Source organism: Protopterus annectens, chromosome 16.part0, assembly GCF_019279795.1.
Source record: "Protopterus annectens isolate FY-2018-M chromosome 16.part0, PAN1.0, whole genome shotgun sequence".
NCBI classification, from domain to species: domain Eukaryota; kingdom Metazoa; phylum Chordata; order Ceratodontiformes; family Protopteridae; genus Protopterus; species Protopterus annectens.
In genome coordinates this window covers 486,225,410-486,245,481 of record NC_056750.1, presented here as the reverse complement: position 1 = coordinate 486,245,481, position 20,072 = coordinate 486,225,410, and positions in this window count along the sequence as shown.

Genomic DNA, 20,072 nt, shown 5'->3' with positions numbered 1-20,072 from the left:
AATCCTCATATAAGGTTTGCAAAGGAAATGATGGTGCAGTGGTATCACTGTTGCTTCACAGCTGCAGGTTCTCAGGTTTGATTCTTGGCTGGGGTGCCTTCTTTGTGGGGTCTGCATCTTTACCCTGTGTTTGTGTGGGTTTGCTTTTGTGTCCTCCCATGTTACAAAGACATGTCTGCATTATTTCTTCCTGGACCTCTGCTAACAATTGTTTTTTTGTTGTTAAATAAAATTGACAGGCATTTGAATTTCAGACTTCAGGTTTCTGAATGTTTAATTCCTTACATATTTGATGGTGCAGTGGTAGCATTGTTGCCTCACAGCTATAGGTTTTCTGGTTTGATTTTTGGCTGGGGTGCCTTCTGTGTGGAGTCTGCAAATTATCCCTGTGTTTGTGTGGATTTGCTCTGGTGTCCTGCCATTTTACAAAAACATGTGTCTGCAGTATTTCTCCCTGGGCCTCTGCTGAAAATTGTTTTGTTCCGTTAGAAGTAAAATTGACAGGCATTTGAATTTCAGACTTCATATTCTTCAGAAAATACATAGTAACACAACCTAAGTAAATAAGATGAATATTTGAAATTTGTCCTTATTTTTGGGACTGTATTACCCCATTATTGGCTTTGTCCAGGTTTTTTGTGCTAAGTTTGACAGCTATGGCAAGAACTGAATTCACTGAATATGTTTGAGGGCTGTATTCCCTCATTACTGGGTTTGTCCAAGTGTTTTGTGCTAAGAGGTTGACAGCTATGGTGAGAACTGAATTCATTAAATGATAGCCATTTAAGTTTCAGTCTTCCGCTCTTTCACAAAGCGGCCGATTTGGCGTAGTGGTATGTTGCTCTGACTGTTTTGCACAGGGACTTTGGCAGTAAAATGTATGGTGGTAACATAGCATTTTCTTTCAGCATTTTTCTTTCATAAAGCAGCTGATCTGGGCAGTAAAATGTATGGTGGTAACATAGCATTTTATTCTAGCAACTTTCAAGATTATACAAGCAATGTTTAATGTGCCTGGTTTTTGGCTTTGACCACCCCCAATAAATTTGGCTTTTTCCAGATTTCTTGTGCTGCGAAGTTGAGATGCAGTTGAGTATTGAGTAGATTTTACAAGGAGCTGAGAGCTGCAGGGGAAGAGAAGTTGAGTGCTGCTTATACCAAGTCAGCTTGCATTGTTAATATTGTGTACTTGCTTTTGTTGCAGAAGTTTGTTGGTTCTACTCCCACAAGGGGTGAATGCTACCGTACTGAAAAAGTTAAGATTCTAACTATGAGCTTGTTATCAGTTTGCCATCCATTTCCTACTGCAATATTACTAGCTTATCATTTTTAATGTAATATAGGCAATTTATTCCTCAGGGGCATCAGACACTTTATTTTTCGATGAAACCATGAACTATAAAGGTGTTTGCTAGCAGCAACCTCTTCATTAGTTACAGATTTATTTAATGTGGAATTAATTAGATGACTTTTTTACTTCTTCAGAGATTGTGCATATTTACTGATAATGGTGGACTGTAGAATTGTGTATATTTACTGATAATGGTGGACTGTAGAATTGTGCATATTTACTGATAATGGTGGACTGTATAATTGTGCATATTTACTGATAATGGTGGACTGTAGAATTGTGCATATTTACTGATAATGGTGGACTGTAGAAGTTTGAGTAGACTTTTATGATGGAAATGTTCTGAGAACTGGGCAGTTTTGTCATTATGGGTGCATGCATTTTGTTTCATTGTTTACTGGAAAGATGTTCTGAATTAGGCAGTTTTGTCATTATTGGTGCATGGGTTTTGTTTCATAGTTTACTGGAGAAATGTTCAAAACAATAGGAAGGTGTATCAAAGAGCACATGTATGTTTCATATGCAAGGGGCCTATGATTTGAAAACAGCCCAGAATTAATCTTTATCTGCCACTGGTAAAATGGATTTCCTTTGAATGTGGGTTTCAATGCTGTTTCAATGAATGTGAGTTTCAAGGGCAGAGAAGTTTTAATGCTAAGTTTGTTTAGGCGATGTCTTAGTGTTTGTGCTGCAAAATGCAAAATAAAACTTTCAAATGAAGTCCAGATCATCATAGAAGTAAATCGATATGCACATTAGTGTTTATGGTAAATGGAGTGAAATAGCCAAGTAATGGATCATTGGAATAACTGCAGGGGGAGGCTCCATTCGACCATGATTTTGTGAGGGGAAAGGGCGGCAAACTTAAAGACAGCCCCAGCTGAACTATACCTCCCAACTGTCTAGATTTTCAAAGAATGAATAAATTTTTGCTTCTTATTGTTGGTTTGTTCCTCATAAAATTTGTGGTTTTCTGGCAAATCATTTAGGAATTAAGTCACTAAATAATGACGCACTAGTTTCAAACTTCATAACCTTCAGAAAAATGCATGCTAAAGTAAGACCTGTTGTTCTATCAACTGTCTCAGTTTATACAAGAGCAGTTTTTAGTACTGTTTATATGTCCCCCCAATATATTTGGCCTTGTCCAGATTTATTGCATTAACAGGTTGAGAGGTACATGCAAATAAATTGCTTTATAGAATTAGGCATAGCCAAACCTATCAACTGTCCCTGATTTTGGCTCAAAATGTTGCTCTTCCCCCTAATAATCCCTCCGCAAAATAGCAATTTTGGAAGAAAACATGGAGGGTTTACAATTAAGAAATAACTGTAATAATCAGAGTTATAGATTACTTTTATTTCAGAAATGCATGTAGATTCTTTTATTTTGTCAGCTGCTCAAGTTAGCAGTACTAATATTAAAGTGTCCCTTCTTTGGCAAGTTCCCAGCTGTATTATGTGGCTATTTTATATTTTTACATCACATTTTTGGTCCATTTTTCATAAAATTGTGGGTTTTTTTGTCAAATTAGTGACAAATCATTAAAGACTGAAGTTAGAAAATAATGACAGACATTCGAGTTTCAGATTTCATACCATTCAGAAAATTCATACTAATGCAAGACCTATTCTATTATCTTTCTAAGTTTATAAGAGCAATATTTAAAAATTGTCTTTATTTTTGGGCCTTTGTCCCACTTCTTTGTATGGCTTTGTCCAGATTTCTTGCTCTGAGGTTGAGAGGTATGACAAATGTGTCAGGGCCATCACAGTCAGCCAGAGACATTTCAAATTGTGACATACTTGTTGCACCCCACTCCCCCATGTAGTGACTCTGGATGCATTGAAGCAAGGCAAGGAGTAGTTATGCAGTGTAAATGTGCAGAGTATCCCCCCCCCCCATCCAAGGTAGACACAAGTACTAGAGTGGCTTTTCATCTGTCCTTGATTTTTGCAGAATGGTCTGGTTTCTGTCATATTTTTTTGTACTGTTGATTTATGCTTATTACTCAAAGTGACTGTTGCTCTGTGTTTAAGTAGCAATACTTTAATGACCATCAGGTAAGCTTGGCTGAGATCGTAAGATGCAAGTAAGCTTTAATAAGCATACTGTTAAAGAATTGCCAACATTGAAAGCCTTTTTGTTGTTGCCATGTAGAGAATACTTAACAAGATAATGTATAAGCCTTGGGTATTGAAATGCATATGACTGTATTTGTAATAAAGGACAGGATTACATTATTTTAAGAAGCTCATTACACTTGGAGACTTCCAGTCATCTCTGCAGGCTTTACCAGTAAACTAAACAGAATGCCAATCGTGTGGTCCATAACCTGTACAGTAATCCTTTTAAGCAATGTATCTTGAGCTTATTTCTTGTTTGCTTTTTAATTTTTTACTTTGATCATGTTTTCCCCATGAAACAAGTAGATGGTTGTCAGGCAGCAGGTCTTTTTTGGATAAGAAACATTTTTACAAGTGGGGCATCAGAGATTTCTACTTTCAGCATGTTACTTGGTACTTTAATAAAGCTGAATATAAATTATAATTAGAACTGCAGTGCAAGAAGTGGTTTGAGTTGAGTGCTGCTTGTTTTTCTTATACATGATTTTGACTGGCATTCCATTAATGTATTTAAAAAGTAATTTATTTTTTCATGCCTCACAACCTTTTTGTTTCCATCTAGATATTAAGTAAGCTGCCATGCAGCCAATGCATTGAAATATTTTTATTCTTCTACACTTCATTTTGTCTTGATTGGACTCTCATAATGACGGTTTGGCACCCAGGGCAGTGTATTTAGTTAGTTTTTGTGGTTTTGAGCATAGCCCCTCCCCTTTCTAGTTGGCCACACCCCTTCCCATTGACCCCACCCATTCAGCTGTCTCCTGCAACCCCCTTTGATTTGAAGTCACCAGCCACCACTGAAAATAGCTATGGTTGCCTAAGTGGCTCAGTCTAAATCCATGGACATCCACACAGTCACGGCAAGCGGTGAATCAAACTGCACGGCACTAGCTGACACCACCATTAATAAACTCACATCATCATGCTATGCTAATGAAAGAGCAAGTTAACAGAGGAAATAACGGATATGTTCACCTTGGAGACTTCAGCATTTACTTCTTTGGACCCTCTAAACATGAAAGGAGTGAAATTCTAGCAGAGCTAGACCTCACCCAGCTAATACAGGTGTCCACACATCCCATGCTCCAGTGTCACCATCACTACACCTCATCACCAACCAGTATTCTATCATTTCTTCCAATACAGGCCACCCCCCACCTTCTTTTACTGGCCAACCCCATAACCTTCAACATCAACAGCTTCATGCTCAACCACAAGCCAAGTATGTCTCCTTTAGAGCTGAAGATCTTGAATCCATCCATCATAGGATGGTCAACCACTATTACCTCCCCAGATGTTACCCAAGCAGCCAAAACTCTCACTTAGGCCTAATTACATATACAAAACATATTTCCTTATTATTACAACATTATTTAAATGGAGTACAACTGGAGTACAACTGAATAGCTTACCAAAAACTGTAATACTGGACAGAGCTTCAGAATGAGCCATGATATGAATCACTGCATCACTGGCCATAAAATCCCCAAATCCTGCCAACAAAATAAAGGCCCAATTTCCATCGCAAACTTTCTCAACAAATTTAGTAAACTCTCCTGTACCATCTGTATCTCTACCTTAGCAGAAACATCAGTCGCCCACTCCACCTCCCAATACAACCCTTCTACCAGAGAGTAATCCAAGCTAAACATATTCAGCCATCACTTGAACAAATCCTTCTAGATGTACCAACTGATAGATGTACAATAGCAGAAATTGTATCTATCACTGCAGACAACACGCTGTTCATCCTCCTTTTCTCCATGTGTATAGTCTATGCCTCACCTCCAGTTCTTTACTTGACCTATGAAAAATCCTCCTTAGACAAACCACTAAAACAATCCTAGCATGAAATGCTTTGAACTTTCACCTTATCTCCATCTTACCGATCTTATGGAAGATATACAAACTACTACTCATCACCTTACGACAATAACTCCTCCTCTCCTTAAAGAGGTATTCTACTGGTCAGTAAGGAGTACTATGATTGTTTTGTGGACACTGACACATGGCATCTTTTTCAAAATGGACAAGACTCATCTAGCAGAAACCATCTTCGTAGCTCTAAGAAAACCTTTTGATCCAGAGCCATACATTTACATTCTGGTTCCAAAACATCCTCAGTAGCAGGCAGAATTAAGATCAGTTTCTTTCTTTCCTCAGATGGTCCCTCTGGAAAAGGAGTACCAGGAGGCTGCATTCTCCCCCCCACTACCACCACCACCATTTTTCATATTCATTAATAAATTTACATTCAACCAGTTACATCTCCCACTTCTTATCTATGCTGCTGTTATGGTAAGATACAGGTGAAGCCTATGTTAAAAAGCTAACTCTTAAAAATGTACTCCACAAATCCAACAAAACAAAATCCTTGATTTCTGTTACACACCAAAAAATTAGCAGAAGTCCTCTCATCCCTACACATACTTAAGCCCTGCAACAGCTTCAGCTTGTAGATCAGTTCTACTGGTTTATCTTTTACACAAAGGTGTGAAAAGATGGTTGGATTTAAAGTCTAATCAAGTATTCTGCATAGTCAGTAATATCATATTCATGCTTCTATTAAACTCATTTTGTGTAAGGTACCATAGACATGAAAATTGCACATTCAGAGTTTATGATGTTTAACAACAGACTGCAGTCTAGAAGCCATCTTTAAAGAATCATTAATGTATGTCATGGCTACATGATTGGGCAGGCAAGCAGACCAAATCAGCAGAGAATGCCAGAGATGAGTGTGTACTGCATGGGCAAAGGAGAAAAATAAAAGGTGACCACATAACATGGAAAATAAGAGAGCACTTGGTATAGATTCTTCAGAAATGTAAGGAATAGTTTGCGTCTGTGAGTGAAGCATCTTAAGTCTTGGCACATAAGGACATATATTATGTCACCTTCACTCAGGGTCATCTATAATCCCTTAGCTTTTAAAAAAATCCCTTAAACTTCATCTCTCTTCACATCAGATATGTACCTGCTCTCCTACCAACAACCTCAAAACCTGACTCCTGTCATAATACATACTATCATTACTTCTGTAATATTATTTGACTGCAAGACATTATTACTATTTGTGCAAATACTTATTTACATGTTTAAGTCCTGCTCTAAACACTTCATTCTATGTATTCAACAATTTCCACTCTTGCATGTATTTGTGAGCATTTGCATATATTTGGTGATCATGTAATGTATCTAAACTTACTTGAACTTTATTTAGTGACCATTTTGGATGTAACTATTAAAATATTTAGTACTGTTCAAAACTGACCTATGTATTTTATTATCTTTTACTTTTGTATGCAATTAATGAGGAGCTTTTCTCCCCGGGCCTCGACTGAAAATGGGCTCTTCTAGGCCCAGTGGACTTTTCCGGTTAACAAATGCAATAAATAAATAAATATTTACTTGTTGACCCCTTCCACAAGGGACTTGAAGAGCATTATTGTTTCCAATCTAGTCTTCCAAATTATACTTGGATAGAGTAAGAAAAGTATTTGTCTTTATCCCTCCAGCATGTCCTGTTTCTGTTGCAAAAGAAATTGAGAAGAGTTGATTGGGTGTTTACTTGTGAATGTGCAATAGGTCTAACAGACAGGGTCTGTTGAGGCTCTCTATGCGAGGCAGAGGTCACATCTTAGTAGTCTGTTCAATTCAAAGAAGGACAAAGCTTTGAGATGGTCTGCATAGTTTTTTTTTGAATGAATCCCTTGATTTTTTTGTGGTCATTCCAGTTGTGACAAGTGTTTGTACAAATATGTACTGAAAAAGAGGCCAGAGTACTATAGAATAGTTACTTTCCTTGACCTGGACACCACACCTTTAGATATTAGCTGTGTGATGAAAACAGACTTCTTTACAATAATGGATATATGTTGATCAAATAAGATTTTGTTGTTGACGTAGATTCCCAGGTCCCTGACTGTTTGTTCAACTTTCAAGAAGGTGTCGTCAATATGATAGTTACAAGGGAAGCCATGCTTGGCAAAGTATACTATTATACATTTCTTGACATTTAACTTTAGTCCATGGTTTTGATACAAGTTATGTTTGGGAAAGGCCCTCTTGGGCAATCTTGAAGCCATCTGGGTAGTTTTTTGATGGCATCATATTTACAGTCATCTTCAAACATAAAATTTGCTTTGACCGCCAAGAAGTACACGTCAAGAGGAGGTGCTTTTGCAGGTGGAAAAAAACAGTCACCCATCCTAAATTTCTGGTTTCTATTTGTAAGCAAGTTTTCTATCCAATGAGATATATGGGGATTTACATTAACCTAAGAGGATTTATCTGCAATTCCTGGAATGGTGTGAATGCCTTTGTGAGATGTCAAACTGTGGTATGTGCTAATGCGCCCTCATCCATTGCTTCAGTAATATTCTCAAAGTCAACATGTTCAGTAGGCAGGATCTGCCATTAATGAACTGACATTGAGAGTTTGTAGGTTACCCATGTCCTTTTTTTTTTTTTTTTTTTTTTATTAATTTCATAGCCTTACAGATGAAACTGGTCAGATGCATGGGTCTGTCATTACCAGGTGTGTTCATGCCCCACCAGTGTGGAAGGGGCTGACTTCTGCTATCCTCCACTCATACAGAATGAATCCTGTTTGGAGGCTGACATAGAATAGCCTCTGGTAGGGGATCTGGCAAGCATTGTTTAAGTAACCTAGTGTCCTTATCCTTGGAAAGTCCCTTGAAGACTTGTTCTTGAGAAATATGAGTGGGTTATAAATGTGGGTTTGTGGTCGGAGAATGTAGGAAAAGACTGAGGGTCTGAAGATAGATTTAAATTAGTTCAAATGCTATGTCCTGTGTCCAGGCATGTGATATAATGTATTATTAGGGCTGTGCATTGCTTCTGAGGTTTCTGTCATAATTAAAAGAAGGCTCTGTGGTTATCCTTCATGTGGGTCGATATTTTAACCGATATATGGACTTTGATTTGATATGATCAAGGTCTAGATTTCCCTGTTGATTTTAGCAAGAATCCTTTTAGTATCTTTAAAGGTAAATTTAGACTTGCACACAGTGATTTTTTTTTTCTTTTATGATACAGAGTGCTTATATTTGGATGTAACCATATGGGTTTAATTCTTAAATTTTGCATTGTGTTTACTTTAGCAGGGGAGAGATTCACTGATTCAGCTATTTACATATGCATAGCATTTGGTGGTAAAGTATTCTGCAAAAGCTTTGAGGTCATCAGGTTGGAAGAAGAGTTTGAATTTAGTCAGATCATTACTCTTTTTTTAGTAAATTATCCTTAGCATAATATCTGAATACCAAGGTACTGGAAGATTCTTCTGGCTTCAGTCTTATGGTGAAAGTAGCTGATTTGCTGTCTTATCTGACCAGGGCAATAGTGACATCTGGTATGGAGCAAGGCTGTTGCATATTGCTAAGAACCTTTCCTGGATTTTATCTGCCTTGGTTGGGGTGCAAATTAACTGGTACAGAGAGTTTGTGATGAAGTTGTTCAGAAATTTCAGGATTTACCTGTTTGAGGACATATACATGTCACAGTTAATGGAGGAGTAGTCTTCTAGATGAATGGTATTTGGCTTAATACATAGGGCTCCACACTAGTCATGTAGGGGCTGAGGGGGACATATAGGGGGTCCTATAGTTAACTATGATACATAGAGGTACTCTTGGTCATTATCTTGTCTTAAGGGTATGGTGGTGATTTTTTTTTGTTTTTAAATTGTGGAAACACCACTGTTTTAGTGGCTTCATCAAATGCAGTGGGCTTGAATGTGTGGGCGGTATTGAAACCTTGCACTGATGGAGTGTTCTCATTGGTCTTCAGCCAAGCCTCTGCAATGATGCTTATATTGATGTTTTCCAGGGTAAGGAGCATTTGTAGTGAGCAGTGATTTTTGCTTAGGCTGTTAGGATTGAGGAGCAATACCTTTATGTTATCTACTTTCTGCTGGAAACTTTAAAGGATTGACGTTGCCTAAAAAGGCACTATGAGAGTGGACAATGATTTCGCAGATATAAAAAAAAAAAACTTGGGTGGGATACATTCTGGGCACCCCTGGCAAAGCAGTTAGGAAATATTGACCATCTCCTCAGAGGCAAATACTTTAGTACTCAGATGATGAAGTCAATAATCTTTTGTTTGTATTGTGGCATTCTTGGTGATAGTAGAACGCTGCATAAGGTAAGTGCATGCCCAACTCTGACACATCATCATATCATGTCTCACTTCACGTGATTTAAAGAGGTATGTCTCAAGTCATTTACACCCATGGGAACTATGACTGTCTTCTTGTGCAGAGGCCTGAATGCATGTGTGATGTGGCAATTCCTGGGACCTGAAAAGCAAATGACCATGACCCCTTCCTTGGTGAGCAGTGCATCAGTGTATCTTACTAGGGAGTCATCAATATCCAAGATATTGGGCTGCTTGGAAGTTTACCTTATGAACTTTTGAAAAAATAAATGTGACTTGGACTTTTGAGCTGAATAAATGTGAGTCGCCTGTATGTGTCATGGTGGTTGTTGCCTTTGTGTGATGTGTGTATGTGATATTGCTAAAGGTTCTCATTTCTTAACTTACATTCAGGAGGCCTTTGCGGTTTAGGTAGGTTACTTTTAAGAAACTCAGCTTATTTAGGTCCATGTGATTGATCTGCGGTGTGTGATTGGTTTAGTGAGGTACTGACAACCTGCTTGTTTTCTGTAGTGGATTTTGTCACTCATCCGCTCAGGATAAAACAGACGAACAGTTGTGGGTTTGATTCAAGCAGCTTTATTACACACAACCACATCAGGATTGAGGCTTAGCAACAAACTTAGAAAGAATTTTAAGCAGACTGACTACTGCACTCATACATGTTAACACTCTGGCTGTTCAATCAAAATGGCACTGCTGCGTGTACGTGCTCTCTAGTTATACTCACGTGCCCTCAATTTGAAATGCTTCTTCAAGTCACAACACACACACTGATCTACAGCCTCTCTCTTTGACAAATAAGTCATGCACAGTAATAATGACTATCATTGACATGCAATATACAGAACTAATTACAAGTGAAACAACCATGTCCAGGTTGCTGTGTATTTTACACTAGGTCTGGAAATATGATCTGATCATGTGACATAAAAATTAGGACTGGGTTTAGCAACAGGGACCGTCTTTAATGAATGAACAACTTCAGGGACATCATCAGGAATGGGAGAAAGTACTGAAACATGTCCTTCAATAGGATTATCAGCTGGGTTGCTCTGAAATCTAGAGTCTGTATCACAGGTACAATATGCTGCAATATCAATTCAGACACCGGAAGAAGATGCCTGAAATTTCTTGTGTATTCTACACCCTCAGATGGTACTAATATAGCGCTTGGCATGGCACATATACCTCTCACTTGACCAATTTGATCAAAACCTTTTGCAATTGCATCCTCACCTTTTGCAATTGCATCCTCACCATCTCTCCTTCTTTCAATGGATGAAAACAAAATCTGCTCATTTTATCATAGTTGGACTTCTGGAATGAACACTTTTTGAATAGTTGGGCTTTGATTGCTCTGCTGTTTTTAGCATTAGGCACCAACAAACTGGAACTGATAAGCAATGTTGTTCTGGTTTGTCTAGACAGAAGTCTCTGAGCAGGTGAGCTAAGTAAATAGTCTTGGGGTATATTTCTAAATTAAGCAACTTCTTAAAACATCGGTATTGTCACACTTGACCTCTCTAGTAATTGCTTTGCACTGCACGTTCAGCTGGGATGTTTGACTGTGGGCACTCAGGACTACTGGTAACATGGATAAAGTCCCACTCATTTGCAAATTTCTGAAATAGCTGGCTGGTAAACTGGGCACCATGGTCAGAAATAACTGTGTGGACTACCATGGACTGAGAAATTATGTTTCAACTAAGTAATCCCAGTACTGGATGTTACGTTGGGTAGCAGATAAATCTTGAACCAATACAAATAAGAGTCTACCAACACTAAGTAATGTTGACTATTCCACTCGAATATGTCAGTGACTACTGTTGGCCAAGGTAGATCAGGAATCTAGCTTAGCTGAAGTGGTTCTTTTTGCAAATGCGGTGTAGTACTATTGCATACTGAACAAGTAAGTACTTGATCGATATCTTTTGACAGAGAAGGCCAAAATACTAGTCCTCTCACCCTTTTTATAGCTTCGAAACCTTGGTGGCCATGATGCAAAATCTGGATGTACTCATGCTGTAAGGGAGTAGGAATGACAACTTAACACCTATGAAAATGATACCATCTTGCAACAAAATCTCATCTCTGTAAGGAAAATAAGGTTGCACTTCTGTTGGCACACAAGATTGCTTTGACTGCCATCCAACATTGATAAAGTGGCTGAGCTTTTGCAAAATTGGATCAATTGTTGTATGCTCTCTTAGCTCATCAAGTCTTGTGGCAACAAAATTACACACTTCCATGACACTGAAGTCAAAATTCTATGCATCAAGCTTTTCTGTTTTATTTCTGGGCACTCTGGATAAGGTATCAGCCAGATAAATATGTTTGCCTTTTGTACAGACCATTTTGAAGTTATACTTTTGTAATCTAAGAATCATTCTTTGTAGTCTTTCTGGAGCTGTATGTATAAGCTTCTTTAAAATCATGACTAGAGCTTGACAACCAGTCTCAGTCTGGATAGCCCAGCCATAAACAATCATGGACTCTGAACATGCGAACACAATTGCCAAAAGTTCCTTCTCAATCTGAGGATATTGCATCTCACTTTGGGCAAGTTTTAGCCTGGTTTATCAAGTCAGTAATATAAGCTGCAAAAGTTTCTCCTGGCTTTTGGTCTCTTGTATAAATTAAGTGCATCTTCAATGTAACATTCATCTGGGGGCTACACATTTCTCTAAATTTATATTTCAAGCACTCAGGGTCCTCCCTTGATGCAGCTTGTATAACAATATGATGGTTTTCCCTTTATTCTGCATATACTGCTGGTGCATACACAAATGAATGCCCTCTTTCAATGGCTTCTGACCCCACTAGATTAAGCAGAATAAATGCTCTTGTATATGCATCTTTATCATAAAAAGCTGCTTGCATGAAAATATCATATTCCTGCTCAAATACTCTCCAATTCTCTGCAATATTATGATCAAACACAAGTGAACTGGGTCTGCAAAATATCTCTACTACGCCAACACACAATAATAAAGACCTTTGGAATTAGGCACGAACATGCACACATACAAGTCAGACATTTATGCCAGAACTTGTAATTATACTCAACAGCACAATAAACTCTCTGAAATAACTGTACTTTGTTAAATAAGTATCTGCAGCACAAGAACACTTTGAAATCACTATACTTTGAGAAACCACTCTCATCAATTTAAGAAGCACTTTGAAATGACTGCACTTTGTGAATGAACTGTACACAGCACAAGAAACTTTTCAAAATGGTTGTACTTTGTGAAATAATTGTACAGTAGAAGAAACACTTCAAAATGACTGCACTTTGCGAAATAACTGTGTGCAGCACACCGTGAATGCTTTGAAATAATACAGTAATAAAGCACATACTGCAAACACACTGCACACTCTGAGATACTTCTATGCTATGAATAGCTTTAGTCAATGCAAAATAGTAACCCATATCAACAAATGTGTTCATTTACTAAAAAATGCAGTTGCTTTGTTTTTTCATGCTCATTTTGCTCTCTTATTGTCCTTGTTATGCTCATTTTACTTTTAATATGCTCGTTATGCAAATCAGAAGTAATTCTGAATGCTCTCATAAGTATTTCAAATAATTTTGTCAAATATTCTGGTTTTGAACATTGTTTAATCAATGTGTTTTGTGCTTTTCGTTTTGATTAATAATGCGTTTTGTACTTATTTTATTTATTTATTTTACATTTGTTAACCGGGAAATTCCGACTGGACCAGGTCCATTTTCAGCGGAGGCCCGGGGAGAAAAGCTCCAACATCAAGTTATACAAATACAGTACATCCAGCATAATACACAAAACAGGTTACATCATGTATGCTGAGCATAGTAATATAACAAGAATTAATAAAAACACTCGTAAAAGATATAGAACATGGGTAAAAAGACAATGTCAGTCATACTTTGGTAAGAAAAGAAAATATATCAAGTAAGATTCTACAGTTAAAAGTACCCTTTCAGATGACCAAGCCTACAGGGGATCAGAGCTCCAGCATGTGATCAGAGAGGAATTTGGGGAGTTAATAGTAGTATGGGTAGGGTTATGTGATACAAGGGCATAACCATGTACTAAGAAGGTGCGATTTGAGGGAGTTTTTGAATATGGATGTGGAGGGGGCAGTGGATACAGATAGGGGAAGAGAGTTCCAATTTCTGGCAACGGTGTGGGAGTAGAGCACTTTCCCTGCATTATTGTTAGCCTTGGTGATGGAGAGGAGAGATTTTTCACTGGATGTTAGGTATCGGTTTGTAGTGTAGATAGTAAGTAGTTTGGATAATGAGGGGGTTTTTTCAGGATATTTGAGAATATTGTAGGCTGTGCCCGGCTGGTGATAGTTAAGTAGCTGTGGTAGCTCAAGCCATTTTAGTTCTTTTAGTGCAGCACAGTGATGGGTTCTATAGGTTGAGTTAGTAGCAAACTTGGCTATTTTATTGTAGCATGATTCTAGTTTGTCTAGGTCACATTGTCTGATTTGGGTAAAGATTGGTGCTGCGTATAATAGAGTTGAGAGGAGGTGGCTTTGTGCAAGAGTGACTCTTGCTTTTTGTGAGAGAAAGGACTTATGCCTGTATAGGGAGCCTAGTTTTTGTGTACTAGTTTTATGGTATGTGAGATGTGAACATCAAAGTGGAGATTATTGTCTATTTCAATGCCCAGAAATTTGGTGTGGTTAGAAGGGAGATGGTGGTGCCGTCATTAGAGGTTATGGTAAAGGAGAGGGTTTTTTATCTATTAGGGGTAAATAGTAGCAGTTTTGTCTTTTTGGGATTTAGAATTAGTTGGATTCCAGATATCCATTTTCTACTGAGATAAAGGTATCTTGAGTGAGTGTACGTAGGGTGGTGGGAGGTGAGGCGGAGCAGATCAGAGTTGAATCATCTGCATATTGTATGAGTGTGGCATGTTGTGTAGAGCATTTGAGGTTATTTGTGAAAATAGAGAACAACAGCGGGCCCAGTATAGAGCCCTGTGGGACACCTATGGTGGCTGGAAGTTGTGTAGACAGAGTTCCATTCCACTGGACTGATTGTTGCCTGTCAGACAAGTAGCTTCTGAACCAGGCCATAGTAGAGGAGGTGAAGGATAATGATGTTAGTGAGTCTAGTAGAATGGAGTGGGAGACCATATCAAATGCTTTTAAGAGGTCTAGGAAAATGGCGGATACATATTTGTTATCATTCCTGTGAAGGTTTATATAATTAGTGAAAGATAAAAGGGCTGTGGTAGTGCTGTGATGTGGACGGAAACCGTGTTGTGTGGTAGATAGTAGATTGTGTGTGTTAAGAAATGTCATCACTTGCAAGTGGATGCATTTCTCAAGAATTTTGGATAAGGGGCAAAGGATGGCAATAGGTCGGTAGTTGGAGAATTCATAAGAATTACCTCCTTTATGGAGAGGAATGATGCGAGATACTTTCCAGAGTTTGGGTATGTATGATTCTAGTATGGAGCGGTTGATAAGGATGGAGACAGGATATGATAAGGAGTCACTAGCCATTTTTAGGTATGCAGCAGGTATGTTATCAGCTGCTAGTGTGGTTGGCTTTAGTTTTAGGAGGAGTTTTTTGATAGTTGAGGTGGGTACTGGTGATAGGCTGAAAGAGGGGGTGGTGTGGAATAGGTTATGTTGCGACTGAGGTAGAATGTTTTTGGTTATTTGACTGGACAGGGCCAAGATGGATTTAGTAAAATGGTTATTAAATTGAGAAGCTGTGTCTAGGGTATTGTTAGTAGAGAGGGGTGCTGGGGTTGTGCTTTTGCCTGGCTTTAGTAGGGAGTTAATGGCATGCCAGAATTTTTGTGGACTATATGAATATTTCCTTTGGGCGCTAAGAAAATAGTTTTGTTTGTTTATTTTGGATTCAGCCTTGGCCTTGTTTCTAAGCTGTTGATAGTATTGTCTGGAGCTAGGGGTTTTGTCAGTTTTCCAGATTTTCCAGGCTTTATCTCTAGCTTTTAGTAAGGCTCTGGTGTCTCTATTTAGCCAGGGTGCATAGTTGGCTTTAACTCTGATCTTTCTGCTGGGAGCTAGACTATTAAGGATGTTAGAGAAGGTTGTATTGAAGTAGTCTACTGCCTGGTCTAACCCAAGTGTCCGTAGTGGTTCCCAGTTGCAGTGGTTTAGGACAGTATTTAGGTATCGTGGTGTAAGGTTACGGTCATCTCGTACAAATTTGTAGACTACTGGTTTGGGGTGATTGGAGTGTTTCTGGAGTAGGAAGGTGGGGAGATGATCACTTAAGTCATCTGGGAGGCAGCCTACCATATAGTTTTGTTTGGGATAGTTGGTTAGTGTCCAGTCCAGTATGGATTCTCTCTTTGTTTTCTCATCTATTCTAGTTGGTTCTTTAATTAGTTGAGAGAACCTATATAGATTGATATGTGTAGAGGGGCTGCTGGAGTTGCAGGTTGCCCAGTCAGTGTTAAGGTCTCCTAGTAGGATCGTTTCCTGAGGTAGATTGTCCTTTGTCCAGTGTAGGATGTCTTCTATTATGAGCGAGTTGTTGCCTGGAGGTATATAGCAGCATATTATATTAATCTTCTTGGTGTTTCTTATGGATAGGACAGAAAACAGGACTTCAGCAGTTTGAAAAGTGTGTGGTGTGGTGTGCAGGAGCTGGAGGTTAAGGGTGTTTTTAAAGAGAATGGCTACTCCTCCTCCTTTCCTGTTTGTTCTATCAGATCTAAGTGTATTATACCCTGGGGGAAGAAAGACTTCATCTTGGATACTGGGTGTAAGCCAGGTTTCTGTAATGGCGAGTATATCAGGGTTATAGTGGGCTATGAATGCATGTAGGTCTGTTAGCTTATTGGTAATACTTCTTATGTTGAGATTTAGGATTAGCAGGTCAGATGTTTGTCTAGCTGAGAGGGGACCTGGATTTGGGTGAATGTCACCAGAGGTTAGCATAATTTGTAGGAGTGTCAGTATGTGTTTTTTAATATTAATTGTTTGCGAGCTTGGTCTATGAGAGTTTTTCTTAGTGTGCTGGGATGGTGTAATTTTTGTTAGTGAGTAATATGTAGTTGTAAGATTTATGATTGTAGGGCAGATGTAGAAGTCTGAGTGGGTTTGAGAGGGTGGGCTAGTGTGGGTAGTGTGATAGCAGTTGTGCAATGGTAGATCTGTTTGTAAGGAAGTTAGGAAGGTTAGCGATAGTAGAGCTAGTGATAGGGATACTTTGTATCATTTTCTTTATGAAATAATTTATGCTAGTTGTACTTACCTGAAATTTGTTTCTCACCTTTTTTAAATCATTTGAGCAGGTTGGGATGAGTCATTCCTCTATATACCTCTACTTTTAAATATGCAGCTCATGGCTCAACTTTCTGGCTTCTTTTTGCTCAGACATGTTGGTTCCGACACAATGTCTTTCAGGCATGCTACTTCTAACACCATGTCGTTCAGACACCCCACTTCTGACACCATGTCACTCATCCATTCAGGATTAAAAAGACAAACAGTTGTGGATTCCATTCAAGCCACTTTATTATATAGAAAACAGGATTGAGGCTTTGTATTTAAACTTAGATAAACTTATAAACAGACTGACTGCTGCACTCATACATGTTAAAATTCTAGCTGTTCACTCAAAATGGCAGTGTTGCCTGGACGTGGTCTCTATTCATACGCAAGTGCCCTCAATTTGAAATGCTTCTTAAAGTCACATCAGACGCACTGTTCTACATATTTGCCTGACAGTTTTGCTTGCAATCACATTTTATAAGTATATCTCTCACACAATTGTCTTTTTTTTTTTTTAAGTAAATATGACACAGTTGCTACATTCTCCGAGGATGCCCATTTCAATTAAACAAACAGTTGGAAAATGCAAATACTTGGTTCAAGGTGCATACTACTGGTGGGAAAAGCACCTGTAAGGTTGGAGTTGATGTAATGGAGTGTTGTCTAAAAGAATAATCTAAGTCTACACAAAAACAGCAACACGCTAACTAAAGCCTATTTGTGTAACTACTGAGGAAGGTATTTTGGCTTGTAGTCTGAGCCAATCATGGTCAAATGGAGTCCTAGGGAGGGTAATGTAGCAGCCCCTCATGTACATCTCCACCCAGCAACCATTCCAGTGTCGAACTACATGCCTGCCTTTGTCTATCCACTTACCATACAACAGTGTTCAAACCTGTCAGTGCACATGCTATTTTCCTCTACTTCTACAATGTTCATAGATATTTGGATTTGCTTCAAAAGTTTAGTTTGAATTTTATAACAAATGTCTATAGCCATTTTCTAAGTAAAACACTACAGTCTCACAACGAAAACAGACTTAGTATAAACAATAGTTAATTTCTTTGCCCTTGGAACTCACATTCATTGAAACCTGAAAATGCATCTGTCCCATGGCAGAGTAAGTGTACCTTTGGGCTGTTTTCAAACCACGGTCCCCTTCACACATTTTTGGGACCTTGCATAAATGCACGTGTTCTTTGATTCACCTTCCATATTGTATTAAATTATATTCATTGCTTAATACATCACCACTTGTTAGTGGGTTTTTTTGTTTGTAGTTCAGAAAAATTTTCTAGTGAACAATGAAAGAAAATATATGGTCCAATAATGACAAGACTACCCATTTCAGAACATTTCAACCATAAAAGGCTAATCTGCTCTCTTTATAATCCAGCAATATCAGTCAATATATACAATATCTGCAGAAGTAAAAGTCATCTGAATAATTACATTAAATGGAACTTTAACTAATGAAGAGGTTTCTGCTGGCAAACAACTTTGCATTTTAGAGCTTCATCTACAAATTTCCTGTGTTAATTAAAAAAATGGTGTCCTGGTGCTATACAAAAGAGAAAGACTGGAAAAACAACAACAGGTTCATAGTTACTAGGGAAGTCATCTAAATTAGGAAAGCACGTTTAGGAGTGCACCCCCATGCTGCACAGTAGTGTCAGCAATCAATCTACCTGCTATGGGAAGACAACCCACAACCTTCTGAAACAAAGGCAAGTCAAGTATACTACCTGTTGCACCAGTGACATTGAATAACACAATTAGGAAACTCTATGACTGCCACTGAAACTGTAATCCAGAGTGGTTTACAAAATAAATAAATCAATTGAATAAATAAATGAATAGATAAACAAATTAAAGGAGACCTGTCGGTCATACTTCTCAACCTCTGAGCACAAGAAATCTAGGCAAATCCAAACACAATGGGGGGACAAAGGTGCAAAAATAGCGACTATTTTTAAATATTGCTCATATAAATGTAGAATGTTGTTAGAATAGAATGTTGTTAGAATAAAAGGCCATGTGTTACCATGCATTTTCTGAAGGATATGAATTCTGAAACTGAAATGGCTGCCATTATTTAGTGAATTTCAATCCTCACTGATTTGCAAGAAAACCACAAGAGGAACACAACAAAATATTATACAATAATCTGGACATTGTGGACAGTTGAGATCTATGCTGTCAGTTGGTGTGTAGGTATAAGGCACTAGTTTGCTGTAGTCCAATAACCAGCCAGCCCTCTAATTGAGGTATCACACACATACACACACTTTCACTTCTAAATCTTTGCATTTGTTGAATCGCTTGCCTAGCTAATTACGGAATTGTTGGCTTGGCTACTTACTGAATCATTGAATCACTGGCTGGCATGGTTACTCAGTGAATTGTTGAATCGCTGGCTTGGCTCACTTAAAATCTTTGCGCTTACTGAATTGTTGGCTCTGTTCACTTTGGGCTTCACACTGAATTGCTGCACTTAAATCTCTGCATGGCTCGAAATCCTTGTTTGTTGGTCCTAAATAGAACCTCCCATAGATTATGTTAAGAGAAACATCCTAGGATTCTGGGACATGTTCCTCTTTAGAGAAATCTCCCCACAAAGTACTAAAGCCCTGTTGTTTTCTTACAAAAGGTTTACCATGAGGTCCTAAAGCATGTTGCGTTAATAGAATTATTTGGGCTTCTGTTGTTACTTATGGAAGATTTTATTTATTTATTTATTTATTTTTATCAGCCCCTCCAACCCAAAATAGCTGCCTATAGGTCACCTATTGCTGGAGCCAGTTCTGCTCGTAGTTAAAGTATTGATATGGGGCATACTAGAAACACTGGGTAAGTAGAAAACAATTTCATTTCAATATCTAAGACACTAGCTTCAGACATGGAACAATATACTACTGCTTACATCTGCAGCGTATGCAGCTAAAACTGGGAGATGGAGTTGACTAAGGTTCCTAAGACAGAATTAAAAAATTAAATGTGCCTGTATCTGTTGAGTACAGTGCTGCAAGGTACTCCTGGATTGCCACCATCCACTGTTAAGATGAGTGTAGAAGAGAGAAAAAAAAGCAATAAGAAAGAAGGCAGAACTCCATATTATGTTTTAGCATATAAATATGAAAAGTTTATGTCT